A 13,374-nucleotide genomic window follows, 5' to 3' on the forward strand; every position below is an offset into this window, starting at 1 on the left:
GTTTCCTCAGAAGGGTGGAGGACGGGATACACACTGAATCATGCCACAGCAAGAGGAAGATTCCTTTCCTCCTCTCCCTGGTACTGCCTGGAAACTGAGCTCTTTTTCCTCCTGGCATCCCCAGAAGGAATTTAGGCAGGAAGGGAAAGACTGGAAGCTCACGGAGATATATTTCTGCCCCTAAGAGCAGTTTTTAGAAGCTGGGAGGTTTGGAAGGGGAGCAAGCAGGTGCGATAGCGGCAAAATGTGTATCCATAACAAGAGATAGGCTATTGTGCTCCTGGACTATGTCAGGCAGTAGGAGAATCATGCTGTTACCTGAGATGCCTTCACTTTGGGTGCAAGACTAGTAAATGTGGTCCCCTCCAGATGTTCCACACTCCATCTCCCATCCGTCCCAGCCAATTTGGCCAATGGTCATGGATGATGGGAGTTGCAGTCCCAAAAAAATCTGGCATGCCCCCCCCCCTTTGGCTACCCCTGCCTTGGAAAGAATTCTCCACAAGTTGCTTCCGTTTCATGGTCCAACCTGCTCCGATTCTTTCCTTTAGGAGGAATTTCAGTGTGAGTTGCTTCCTGTTCCAACCACTAGTCAGGAAGGCACATGGAAAATTGGAAGCTGCCTCCTATAGAGGCAGGCAGACTGTGGATCTAGCTAGCCCTGTCTTGCTCACTCAGGCTCTCAGCACATCAAGGCCCCTGAGGCCTAAGTCTGTCCCAGCTTTCTTCCAACCCCCCCCCCCCCATCTTAACTGGAGCTGCCAGAGAACAAGACTTCTGTTCTGTCATTGACTCTCCACTCATACCTGCCTCATATTCTGAGCACAGCTGCTCTTAAAACATCCAGAATCAGCCGTGGAAATATTCTATATACCGAGAGCAAATTCATTTTCTGGAGTGTTTCTGCCGAAACAGGGCGAGAAGGAGTGGGGGAATGAAAAGGAATGAAACATCTGGAAACCTAAACAGGAACACTCCAGATTGCAGCGTTTGGTCAGACATTTTGTAAGATGGGGAATCTGTGTCCCTCCAGATGTTGTTGGGTCTACAACTTCAATCAGCCCCTGCCAGCATGGCCAGCGGTCAGGGATGATGGAAGCTGCAGTTCAGCAGTATCCGGACCCAAGGAAAGCTGTTAAACGTAGCACTCAAAGCTAATAATAAAGTATAGCAAAAATGATATTAAAAGCCAGAAATAACAATGCTTCCGGGGCTGTATACCTGTTTATATAGTTATGCCAAAACTAGAACTCAAGGCCACCTCCAAGAGTGTTTTGATTCAGAGGACCAAACAGTTTTCTCTGGATACTTTTTACCTGCCTGTCAAGCATAGCAGGGAGGGGAAATGTGGAAGCAAAGAATGAGCAGGAAAAAATTCCATATTTTTCAATGGTCTCAAAGCCAAGTTAAGGCCACAATCCTCTGCATATTTATTTGGGACTAAGACCTATTGGCCTCTGCATGTGAGCAAATGTTCTTAGGATTCTGCTGTATGCTTGGAGATTAAGTGTTTGATCATATCCTCTTACAAAAATAGCAGGGGCGATGGACCACCCTGTGCTACTGTAAAAACCAACCCTCAACCAACCAGAAATTAATTTGATAGAGGGATTTTTTAAAGAAATCTGACTTTAGGGTTTTTTTTTGGGGGGGGGAGGTGGCTGGTACCAGATTTCTTAAACAGAGGATTTTTTTTAAATCCACTAGCATCCTCCTCAAAATATCCAGGAGTCTGGGCCTACCTTATGCCTCAGGAGAATTATTTACAACCACCATTGTCTGCGTTTTAATTGCCAGGTGTTCAATCAACCTAAACCTAGGAGGGCTGCGTGTGTTTGTGTAGGCCTCCCCGCGCCTCCTTCTTCGTCTGGATGGTGGAGCAACTGGTGACACGGAAGGGATGCCCGCCGCCGCTGCCGCCGCCACCCAGGGCTTCCATGCCTAAGGTTGCAAGTGTATTGCTAATTGCTGGGACTTGTTGCTCCATCCGCTCCAGGCTGGAAGGCGGCAGCAGCAGCAGCAGCAGCCACGACGTGGGGCTTCTCTCTGCCTTTCTCGTTAATTAGACGGGAGAGAGAGAGAGCTGAATGCGCGGCACCTGGTTGACAATGGATTAAGCAGCTCGAGACAGGCAGCGGGCGATCCCTTCAAAGACGATACTGCACCGTCTGCATCCCTAGCGCTTTATCAGTCCCTAACACTCAACTGCCTCTCTCTGCGCAGCGGCGGCGGCGGCGGCGCTTCCTCCTTGCAACTGCAAGCCTGTAATGGAGGGGAGCAGCAGCAGCAGCCAGATGGTACTTTACCACCGAGAGACTTTCTAGTCTGGAAACTTCCCTCTTTCCACCATCCTTTGCGTGTGTGTGTGTGGCGGAGGGGGGGGGGAGAGGAGGAGGAGAGCAAGCAAGCAAAAGAGAGGGGTGGGGGGAGTTATTTCTTATTGCGAGATTAGTTGGACTTTTGTCCCGATGGTAAGCAAAAAGTTGCTTAAGCGAGGAGCAGCAGGAGGAGGCTGAGCTGGCTCCGTGCAACTGGGAGGAGGAGGAAGGAGAAAAGTTTTTTACTCACTTCTCTGCTGCGAGGAGCAGAGCCCCTCCCAGGCGAGAAGAGGGAGCGAGCGAGATAGGGATGCTACCGCTTGCAAGAGGCGGCGGCGGCGGCGGCGGCAGCAGCCTGGCTGAGTAACACGTCCCCGGGAGCCTGGCCGGAGCCACACGTGATGCGCCTGCCTCGGAGGGTGAGCGGGGGCGCGCGGTGCGGGGTGGGGGGACTGGGGGCACCGTCGGGCGCCGCTGCCGGGCCGGAGGGCTCCTCGGCTTCGCCTCATCCTCCTCCGGGAGGGAGGAGAGGACGAAGGGAAGTTCTGGGGGAGTTGATGAACTTTGCACATCCATCGAAACGCCATTTTGAATTCGGCTGCTGCTCGCTCTCCCCCCTCCTCCCTCCCTCCCTCCGGAAACTTTTGCTTTCCTTTGGTAATTGCGCGTCCCTCGCCTTTCCCGGTTATTCTTAACTTTTTTTTTTTGAGTGGCGTGCGGGGGGGGGGTCGGGAGAGGGAGGTGTGGGGGGCGGCCGTACATCATCATCATCACCATCCTCGCCGCTTTCCATCCTGGCTCGAGCCAGGCAGCCCAGCCCGGAGCAAGTCCGACGTAAGTAGGCGAGGCTGATGCCAGGAGGGCGACTTTCTACCTGCGCCTCTTGGGAAGGAGGAGAGAGGAAAAGCGCAGCTTGGGAGCGAAGCTGCCCGGGGGAGCTTCCGAGGCGTGCAAAGAAACTTTTTTCCCCCTTCCGAACGTGCGGATGGATGGGTGGGGATGAGGAAGGAGGACACTTGCGGCGAAAGGTAGAAAGTGCCCCCCTTTTTCAAGCGGCGCGACTCTCTTGCTGGTGTTGCAAATGCAGCTTTTGGGGAGGGAGCGAGAGGTGGCCGGGTGTTTTTTTTTTTTGGTTTGCTTTTTTGTGTGTGTGTCGTGGAGGAAAGTTTCTGAAAAGTTGGTTGGCAGTGGTGCTGAGCAGATGCTGCTGCTGAGTTGGGGCAGCGTTTTCTCTCTCTCTCTTTCCCATCCCCCGCTCCTCCCTGCCTCCCCTTCTCGGCTCCCCCCACCGCTCCTTCCGTGTTGCAAACTGTACCAACCAGCAACACCCGTTGCAGCCTGTTGCCTGCAGGACCTGATGCTCATCCATATTAAACCGTCTGAGCTCAGGAATTCATCCAGATCATCTCTCTCTCTCCCTCCCCTCCTACTGCAAAGTTTATTTTTAACCAACGATTTGGATGGGCCTGCGAGAAGGAGAAGCATCTTTTAACCCAATTGGCCTCCGCTCCCTGCAACTACATCCTCCTCCGGCTCGCTCTCCTCTTCCTTCTCCAGCAATTTTTTTGTTGTTGCGTTGGGGTTGTGCGAGAGAGGGAAAAGCTTTTATGATTTGAAGATGATGGGGAGCGAAGTAGCACCCCTCCCGTTAAGTTGAAGTGGAGCCGACTCTCTCTCAAGGTACAACTCTTTTCTCCCCCCCCAACCCCCCCCCGACGCTTTGGTCTCTTTTTCCTCTCTCTTTTGGGCATCTGCTAACTTTTCCCCCTCCTTGTTCGCAAGGGCGGTTGCTGGAAGCATCTGTGTGTGTGTTGTTTCTGTCGCTCCTTTTTAATATATATATAATTGTACTTTGGTACTTCTCGTTCCCTTTGCCCTCCCCTCCCCTTCACCCTCGGGGGTGGGGGGGGGAGAGGGAGAGGTTGGAGCCTTCACAAGATCAGTTCTGCTTCTCTCTCTCTCTCGCTTGGCCTTCAGCAAAGGTGCACGCGCGTCATCCTTCTCCTTTCCTCCTTGAATACTTGGGAAGGGTTCGGCGTCTTTTATGGTCCTGTGGGGTACGTGTATGCGTATGTGCGGGAGGGTATCTGCGCTTCCTTTTCTCTCCCCCCCCCCGTTGTACTGGGTCCGAGGGACATCTTTCTCTCCCCCCACCCCTTCCAATGGATTATCGGAGGAAACGCACACACGCATCGTCACGAGTACAGGAAGGAGCCCCGCGTGCGTCCGAACCTAGGAAAATGTGTCGCGTGTCCTATTTACTTCTGTTTCCTTCTTTTACTTCTGCGTCGAATTCTGAACTTAACTGGTCCAGGTCTCTCTCTTTTTCTGTGTTTTTTTTAAAAAAAATATTCTTCTCGCATCTCTTTTTAATCCTTTTAATCGACCCTTTCGGATTACGAACAACGACGACGCTATTAACTCTCCCACCCCCTTCTATCCCCCCACAATTGCTTCATCCAAAACTTCTCTAAAAGCACCCCCCTCCCTGCTCCCCCCTCTTCTCCTCTCTCCGTGTTAATGCAGACTAGTCGGGACTCGTCTCTTAGGAAACTGCGACCTTAATCGTTGCTAAGAAGCAGCGGGGGAAAGGTTTCTCTCTCCTCCGCCCCTGGTCGAAAGACGTATTTCCCTGCCCCGCCACCCCCCCCCCGTTTTTTTCCTTAAAAATTTGTGGATGCAAAAAGAAAGAGATGATGTCTCTCCTTTCTTTGGGAACTTAAAAAGGGAAAAGAAAGAGGGGGAGAGGAAAAAATAAACACCCACCCGATCTTTTATGACCTCCCCACACCCATGCAAACATGGAGCGAGTTTGCAAAAAAAGAGAGAGATTTTCTCGCCGCTCTTTGCAACTTGATCAAACTTTTTTTCTGCCCTTGCTCAAACTTTTCCCTGCCGTTGGGCTCGCTCGCTGTTGCCTTTATTTAACCGAGAGAGAGAGAGAAGGTGCTTTTTGTGTGTGGGGGTGTATGTGGGTGAAGAGCAGCCATGGAAAACGTGGTGGTTGCTCTCCTCCGTCCTCGGCCAAAGTAACTTCCAGCTTTCTAGCTCGCAGTTGTGCAACAGGCAAAGAGAGGCATCTCGTTGCCGGGCAGAGTAGAGCAGCGAGAGAGAGGAGGCTGGAGATGCTGTGAAAACTTTCGCGGAGGGAGGAGGAGCCGCGGCCGCTGCTGCTGCTTGTTGATGGTGGAGGTGGATTGAACTTTGTCATGTGGGTTGATAAGTTTGCTCTGGCTCTGCCCTCCCCTCCCTCCGGCTCTCCCCCCCACCCCCTCTTCTTACCTCTTCGTTACACTATCTGTCTCTCCCTCCTCTCCCAGTGCTCTGCAATGCATCCTTGATGGGTTATAAAAGAGGAGGGGAGAGCGGTTTCTCTTAGCTCAGCACATTTGTGCTCCTTTGCCTGGCGAGGAGAGAGAAGGAAGAGCCCAGGTCCCGATGGACAGTCCCAAATTCGGAAGGGGCTTCAGAGCAATACCCAAACTGCACTCTTCCTGGGGAGATTGTGGGGGGTTTTAGGTTGTTTTTTTTTCTTGGGTGGTGGGGAGAAAATAACTCATTAAAATGCCATTTCCTTGACTTTTAATTGTCTGACTTTGAAAAGGATGGCGGAGTTGCATTTCCCTTCGTTTTCCCTCTTGAGATGGGATTGGTCCTTTTTCTTTACAGTTTTTGATGCTAAGTGGGGGGAATCTGTAGCAGGTATATATTATCATAAATCTGGTGTCTTCAGCCTGAGAAGGCGGTTAAGTTAGTTGGTTGATTCCTGGCAAGGGAAAAGTGCTTGAAACTTTACATTTTCTGACTGCCTTTTATGTCTTACCTTTTGGACAAGGTCACTCGTGTTCTCATCCTTTGGGCAGGAAAAAAATTGCCCGTGCGATAGGGGGAATCTTAATTCTCTCTGCTTTTCACACCGATGCTTGCATCTTTTAAGATAGCTGCTTTTTCAGTAACTCCTGGAATTGTGACCCTTCCACTAACTATTGGCTGATACCCTTAAAAGGGTATGGTGGCATGAGGAATTGGGTGCAGTTTGCGAAGGGTTAAAAAAAGTTGCCCTCAGTGGCTTGGTTCTCTCTCCTCAGATGAATATGTGTATATGCGCATGCAGGGGGAGATAGACATGGACCCAGTGACTCATGGTCACACAAGCCATATTTGTTTTAGGGTTTTATTTTCCCTTTGAAGGCTTAGGGGTATAGACCTCCTCTTGATGTGTCTGCATAATGCCCATTAGCATTAACTGGTGTTGCAAGTACATCCCTGGGAGAATAGACCCCTTTGTGTGTTAGAAACTCAGAAACAGCATGGCTCCATCATCCAATCAATCAAGTTACCACAACACTTCTTTTCATCCTTCGGCTCAAGACACACCTAATGGCTTTAATTGTTTCAGGGCAATTGGCCAGAAACTGATGTCTTGTGTATGTGTGTGTCTGCCTCTTATAGCAATCCCAGCCATATACACGTGGTGTATGTTAAGTTTGGGTTAATGTAAAATTTTGCAGACTTTTTAAGCTTAGGGGAAAGCTACCTGAAAATTTTCAGCTAATTTGTTCCCATTTAATATAACTGTCCCCCCTCTTATAATTAGGTTTTAATACGAAGTTTTAAAACCCGGAACACTTCCGATTATTGAACTGCTCTGAAAATCAAACAATTTGATGAGACCTCACTCTTATCCTATTCAATAGCCAGATAGATGACACCCATCCTTGCATCTTTATGTCATATGATGAACCTTGCTTGGACTTCTGAGAGTCTCTAGAGATTGCTAAAGTAAAACCTCAGGTGGGAAAATCTCTTGTGACTTAGTAGTGGGTTTAGCAAACTTGTTTTGGCCTAAGGGCAGACAGTGCATTTCAAAATTCCCCCTCCCCTCCTCTTCCAGGCCTTTGCAAAATGGGTTTCCTGGATTTCTTCGAGATGATTTATGTACTCTAGATGCATTTCTGCATCTACACTCAGCTTTTCCGTTACTGAAGGTGTCATAATTAGAGATGCTCTTCCCTGGTTTTTTCTTTTTCTTTCTTTTTCTTTTGCTTGTAGTAAAAGCTGGTTTTTCCATCGGCTGTCTTACGCTGCTAGTCAAAACTGGCTATCGTTGCTAGCTCTCTCAGGTTATACATGTTATCCCTTGCGAAAGTAGGTGGTGCGGAGAAGGTCATAGGATAAGTGTTGCTAAGCAGCTAAACAGAAGGATGCTAAAATTAACCGAAGTGCATCTATCAGGGATTCATCCTCTTTCTCCTTTCCTTTTGTAAATAAAATAAAACCACTTTTTTTCTCTTAAATTACCACGTTGGGTATCTCGAACTTAAAATCAGACTAAACTTTTGTGCTCAATGTCAGAAATATTTTCATATCACATTCTTAATATGTAAACTCCTGTATCTTACGTATTTGTAGAATTATGACCTGCGTTTCCTTAATGGATGCTTTCATAGAGTTGAGAAGTTAACAGCACATGACATCATGAGCTTAATAATCATTACTCAGAAGCAAGTCATGTTGAATTTGCTCCCTGCTAAGTGTGGCTGGGTTAGTAGGATAGAAGTCTTGGTTACAGGTAACTTTCAAAATGTGATGTGCTTCCATTTAAGTCTTGTTTTTTTAGGGATGATGGTGGCAATTTATCAGGAAATGTCCTGAGAACATACTTGCTTCCAACTTGGTGTTTATAGAAACTTCTGCAGCAGAAATTCCTTTTTCTCGTACCTCCTGCCCCCCCACCCCACCCCCAGTACTGGCTGATGTAGTGAGTTGAAACACAGGTGGAATGCAATGTTTCTGCCTCAAACATCAGATAGATTTGTGTAGGAAACAAAGAAGTCTATTACAGCACAGCTGGAGTCATGGTGTGTAACTTGTGTGCTGTTCTCAAAGCTTGTGTCAATTCATTTTAGGTTGGGGAAAGCTATGTGACATGCTACCAGATGAATAATGTTGGTTTGGTTTTTTTTGTAAAAAAATTTGCATAACTTTTTAACTTTCTGGATACTGGTTCACATATTTTTTCCACACAAAACACTTAGCTTAACTTTTTATTCTCTCTTCCCCCATTACAGATATAAAGTGCATTTCTGAAGAGTGACCTGAAGCTTAGAAAGGGGTAGGAATTAATTTACATTTTCCTTCTCTCTTCTCCCCCACCCCTCTCCCTTTTAAAATACCTTTGCCCTCAAACTTGCAAAGAAGCGTCTTTGGATAGCAGATAAGTGGTGACAATGGCCCCTATCTTATTAATTGATAGGGGAAACCCTGTTAAGGCTAGGAATTCTGAATTTGTAAAGTGGCTCAGAAATCGGGGCCTGCCCTGGAGTCTCCAGCAGTTGTGATAAGAAGTAGGTTTATCATCCCATTTTCTGTGGGCCTTTTGTATGCAGCAAAGTCTTGTCAGAAGCCTGTGGTTGCTAGTCCTCAGGGTTGTGGCAGGAACAATGAAAACTAAATTTGAAACAAATAGTGCAGACGGAAACATGTCAGGGCAGAAATATACACTGCTTTTCAAGAATCGATTCTTAGCAAATAAAGTTTTACAGTGTGTGTGACTCACTAATCTGATGCCTGTTGGGTTCATGGAAATATAATGTGAAGATAAGTATATAAACTAGGTGGTGTTCTATGGCTTATGAGTGTTTCTCACATATCTCTTTCAAGCAAATTTGCCACCCTGACACCTGTACTGTTTATGGATGCTCTTGTCCACAAAGATACCTATTCTTTAAATGAAATTGTTCACTTATGAACTATGACTTGGCTCGAATAGGAGAAAAATGTGTTTTCTGCTTGTATTCATTGCATTTTTATTTTATTATTAAATTTGTATACCACCCTTCATCTGAGGATCACTGGGTGGGTTACCATATAAAAACAGAAAAATACATAGCATGGTAACAAACAAAAACAATACCTCCCAATTTAAAAGGCCAAAGATTGTTTAATAAGCCAGAAAAGAGGAATGTTTTTGCCTGGCACCTAAATACATGTAACGAAGGTGTCAGAGGAGCCTTGCTGGGAATAGCATTCCACATGCGGGGAGCCACTGCAGAAAAGGCCTGTTCTCGTGTTGCCACCCTCTGGACCTCTTTTGAAGGATTATTAGTATCCTGCCCTATTTGCCTCACAGCAGCCAAGGGAGGTAAATTTGGCTGCAAGATGGATAGTGGTGAGTCATCCAAAGTCAACTAGCGCTATAGCTGAGCAAGTATTTCAGTGTGGATTTCCCACAACCAAATTCCAAATTGTTACTGCTCACAAACTAGGATTGGTGTTTTGTTTTGTTTTTGTAGGATTCTTGCACGATCACATTCTGCCTGGTTGAAACATTGCACTTGTTATGGGGAGCTATGTTGTGTAAATTTGCTACCTTGGGTGGTCCTGGCATCTTCTCTATGCAGGTTTAGGGAGGTTATGTGTCTTCTCTCGCACCTCTTTCCAGGCTGCGTTGAGTGTATGTGTGTGGGGTTGAGGGAGAAGATGGTTGTTTTTAGGACACAAAGGAACTGGGGGAATTTGAGGAGATGAGCCTCATGTGTTTCATTTTGCAACAGGTGCTAAATCTGTGCATTTCTGTGCAAAAGGTGCTAAATCCAGTTGTTGAAAATGAGCAACGGGATGAAACGATACCGTTCTGGGTAGCAGTCGTATGAAACAAAGGATTCCCATTTCTATGTTACGGAACATTATCGCCCTGAAATATAGGCTGTTGAAAACAAGGGAGTACCTAACCTAGCCATAGATTCAGTGGAGAAATTGAGCGCTTGTACCTTTTCTAATACAAAAACAGTTTTAAAACATTCCCACCTTGCAGCCCAGTTCTGCTCCTTGTTGGCATTAAATAGGGCAATGTTTTTACAGGTAGGACATACATTATTTAAGGCAGCAACAGGTGTCGGCAGAAGAAATAGCCAAACTGAAGCATCCTTGCTTCTTTCTTGGTGTGAATCTTAAGGATAACACGGATGTGATGTGTTCTCTTGTAGGCCCAATTAAAAGCTGTACCCCGTGGCAGTTGCTTTTCTGTGAAATGCAAAAGAAACGTGACTTTTTGGTGTGCTGTTTTAAAATGGCTTTTGGCTTCCTCAGTGGGATATATGGCCGAACAGCAGCTCACCTGTGAAGGGCAGGGGCCTTTTAACCAAACCTTGCAGATCTGGAATGAATATTGAGTTGCTCCCCATCGGTTCAGCAGAACAGCCTGTAGATTTCGTTGCCTGCAGCAGGATGCAAGCCATTCTAGTGCATCTTGTTCTCTGTGCTACCTCTCCAGTTTTTCATGCTAACCAGCCTTGCAGTCAATAAAGGTAGCTCTCCCTGAATAGGTGCTGTAGACAAAAGAAGTAGGTGATGGGTGGGGACTGTTTATTCAATGTGATTCAGGTAAGTAATGCTAAGGGAATTCGAAGGCCTCTGAGACAGGGCAGCTGAATAGTTTTAAGGAGGATTCACCTGCAGATTTTCAAGGGGTCTTTACCAACAAGGCGGAGGGAAGCAATTGAAACCCCTATGCAGGCATTGTTATGTTTAAAGGGGATTATCAATTGCTTTGAAGATCTTGACTTTTTTTGTAGTTGTTGTTCCCCTTTGCTTTAGACCAGTGGGTCTGCATTGTATCCTTTTCTCCTTTTCTTAGTGCAAATTCTCTAGCGCCTTCCTTCAGAAGAAAAAGCCCCTTAGGGGGTAGCACCTTTAAAGACTGGCAGATGTATTGCCTAACTTACCTGCAGGAGAGAGCCTGCGGTCCGTTCAAAAAGCTCACATTCTGATTTGTTGGTGTGTGTTTTTTAGTCTTTAAGATGACACAGGACTCTTGGGGCAACAGGTTAAAAAGAAATGTGTGCCTTTCTGGAATTAGAAGCACTACAAGGTCTTGTGTGGTTTCCAAAGGGAGATTTGAGTTTTCTCTCTGAAATGCCATTTTGCATCAAGCATCGCTCTTGCAAGTGCTCAGGGGTTTGGCTTTCAGTTTGGCAGATCTCTGGAGTGAATGTTTTTCAGTGTGAGTGAACATCTATACAAATTACTTGGGAATTTCTTTACTACTTTGGTAAATACAAAGCAAAAAAAAAAGTGGTTCTCAGGGTCACTGGCCACACAGTCTTCCCCATCATTTCCTACCTTGTCCAGTTAACTGGTGATGTCAGGTTTTGAAACTGAAACCTTCCTCATGTTAAGCAAATACTCTGCCACTGAGCTACGGACCCATGATTTGGCAGTCAGGAGCATCTTCTGGGTTTGCATCCCCCTCTTTGCTCTCTTTAAACCCCCCACCCCAGCTTACACCTTTTAAATTTGGGGATCTGGCTTGTGCTCATGACATGCTAACGATAGCTATCTTGCACTGAAAGGGAGAAGAGGCAGTGCCTGAGCCAGTGGGGAGGAGAGGTATGCAAAGACATGGGTTGCTCCCAAGTTGCCAAACCATGGCATTGGCAGCGCTGGCTAGTGGGTGGTCCTTAGCAAAAAAAAAAGGGGGGGTTTTGTTTTTGTCCTTTTTATTTTGTCCTTTTTATTTTATTTTAAGTGGAATCTTTGCTTCCTGGGAATTAATGGGCAAGCCCGTTAATTTATTAGAGTTATAATTATAATTGCTGCTCAGTTAAGGATTGTTTATCATTTCCTGATGTTGGGCTTCCATTTAAAGTATGTGATTAAAGGGGTGCGGAGAATTCTGCACAGACACCTTTTCTACATGCAGCCGGTTGTCATCAACAAACTCTGCATACAGTTTGGATTTTCCATGCAATTTGGATTTTGGGGGCACCTCTTGTCATTTTAAGCAAGGCTTCGTAGAAACAGCACTTGAAGCATCCTAAAGTTCTGCAGCTGGTTGCTAGGGAATGTGCCACACCCTCCCTGTCCCCTCTGAGTCCAGATTTTATGTATGATCCAGTTTGCACTTGTCTGGCTCAGACCAGAATGTCGACTCAACTTTTCTTGGTAGTTGCACAGAGGGTTGGCTTGGATTGCGCAGAGAAAATTAGCTGGGTAACCTCATATTGCTGAAGTTCGTCACTCTGAGGCACATGCCTCTGGAATCTTAAGGACTCTGCAGGCTTCTGTGGCCTTGCTCTTTTTTAAAAAAATAATAATATGTGGCTCTGCTCTTGAGACTCACAGAAAAACTAGCACTTCAAGGCAACTTGCTCTTTTTGACAGGAGTGCTCTTCTTAACCTGGTAGTTTTGAAAGGCTTGGTTTCTAAAGCAGTGCAGCAGCAGCTGATGTTTCTCTTTAGACTACAGAGGGCTTGAATCTTAATCTCAGAATTGTAGGTTCGAACCCAGTGTCAGAAACTCGAGATACATAATCTAATTGCCTAATGGCTCCATAAACCTAGGTTATGGTCGCCACAATGGAATGTCTAGGTGCCCCTTTTTTTGCATTGGGATTTATTATTTTTATTAATTTCATTTTCTGTACTGCTTCGTATTTTAAAGAACAAATCTCAAAGCAGTTTGCAACACATTAAAGCACCAAATAAAACAGATCCAGTGCAGGCCAGCCAGCACCACAAAAGCATTGATTCAATATATAGATCCTCACGGATTTTCAAGGCTATTTTTACATAGGGTGAAGAAGAAGAAGAAGAAGAGTTTGGATTTGATATCCTGCCTTTCACTCCCCTTCAGGAGTCTCAAAGCGGCTAACATTCTCCTTTCCCTTCGTCCCCCACAACAAACACTCTGTGAGGTGAGTGGGGCTGAGAGACTTCAGAGAAGTGTGACTAGCCCAAGGTCACCCAGCAGCTGCATGTGGAGGAGCGGAGACGCGAACCTGGTTCCCCAGATTACGAGACTACCGCTCTTAACCACTACACCACACTGGCTCCACACTGGGTGACAGCGAAACTATCAACAAACCACAGAGCATCTCTCTGGACACAGAGATGTGATGGTGGTTTTGAGGGAAGCCCTTGTAAGCCTCCTGAAGATCCATTTGAACCTGTGATTTGGATCCATGTTTTTGTGCCGTGACAGCTCTGGATCCATAATTTTTATGCTTCATTCAATGGAAGCAGATGGGAGCTGTGATTTGGTTGGGATGTGTGA

General features: G+C 46.5%; 1 protein-coding gene across 19 annotated transcripts in view; it reads left to right on the plus strand.

Annotated features, from left to right (window-relative positions):
* Positions 1–2,041: 2,041 nt before the first annotated feature.
* RREB1 (ras responsive element binding protein 1) overlaps positions 2,042–13,374 on the plus strand; it is a 120,943-nt gene continuing 109,610 nt past the window's right edge. For 3 of the 19 annotated variants that reach the window (XM_053396963.1, XM_053396958.1, XM_053396972.1), the window contains exons 1-2: positions 2,042–2,297; positions 8,390–8,433. The gene's annotated coding sequence lies outside the window, so the exon portion shown is untranslated. Of the gene's footprint in view, positions 2,298–2,406; positions 2,738–2,770; positions 2,976–3,064; positions 3,153–3,195; positions 3,347–3,639; positions 3,999–8,389; positions 8,434–13,374 lie in introns of those variants that run through there. The other 16 variants (XM_053396962.1, XM_053396956.1, XM_053396971.1 and 13 more) reach the window with 7 other exon arrangements.

Source organism: Podarcis raffonei, chromosome 7 (genome assembly GCF_027172205.1).
Source record: "Podarcis raffonei isolate rPodRaf1 chromosome 7, rPodRaf1.pri, whole genome shotgun sequence".
NCBI classification, from domain to species: domain Eukaryota; kingdom Metazoa; phylum Chordata; class Lepidosauria; order Squamata; family Lacertidae; genus Podarcis; species Podarcis raffonei.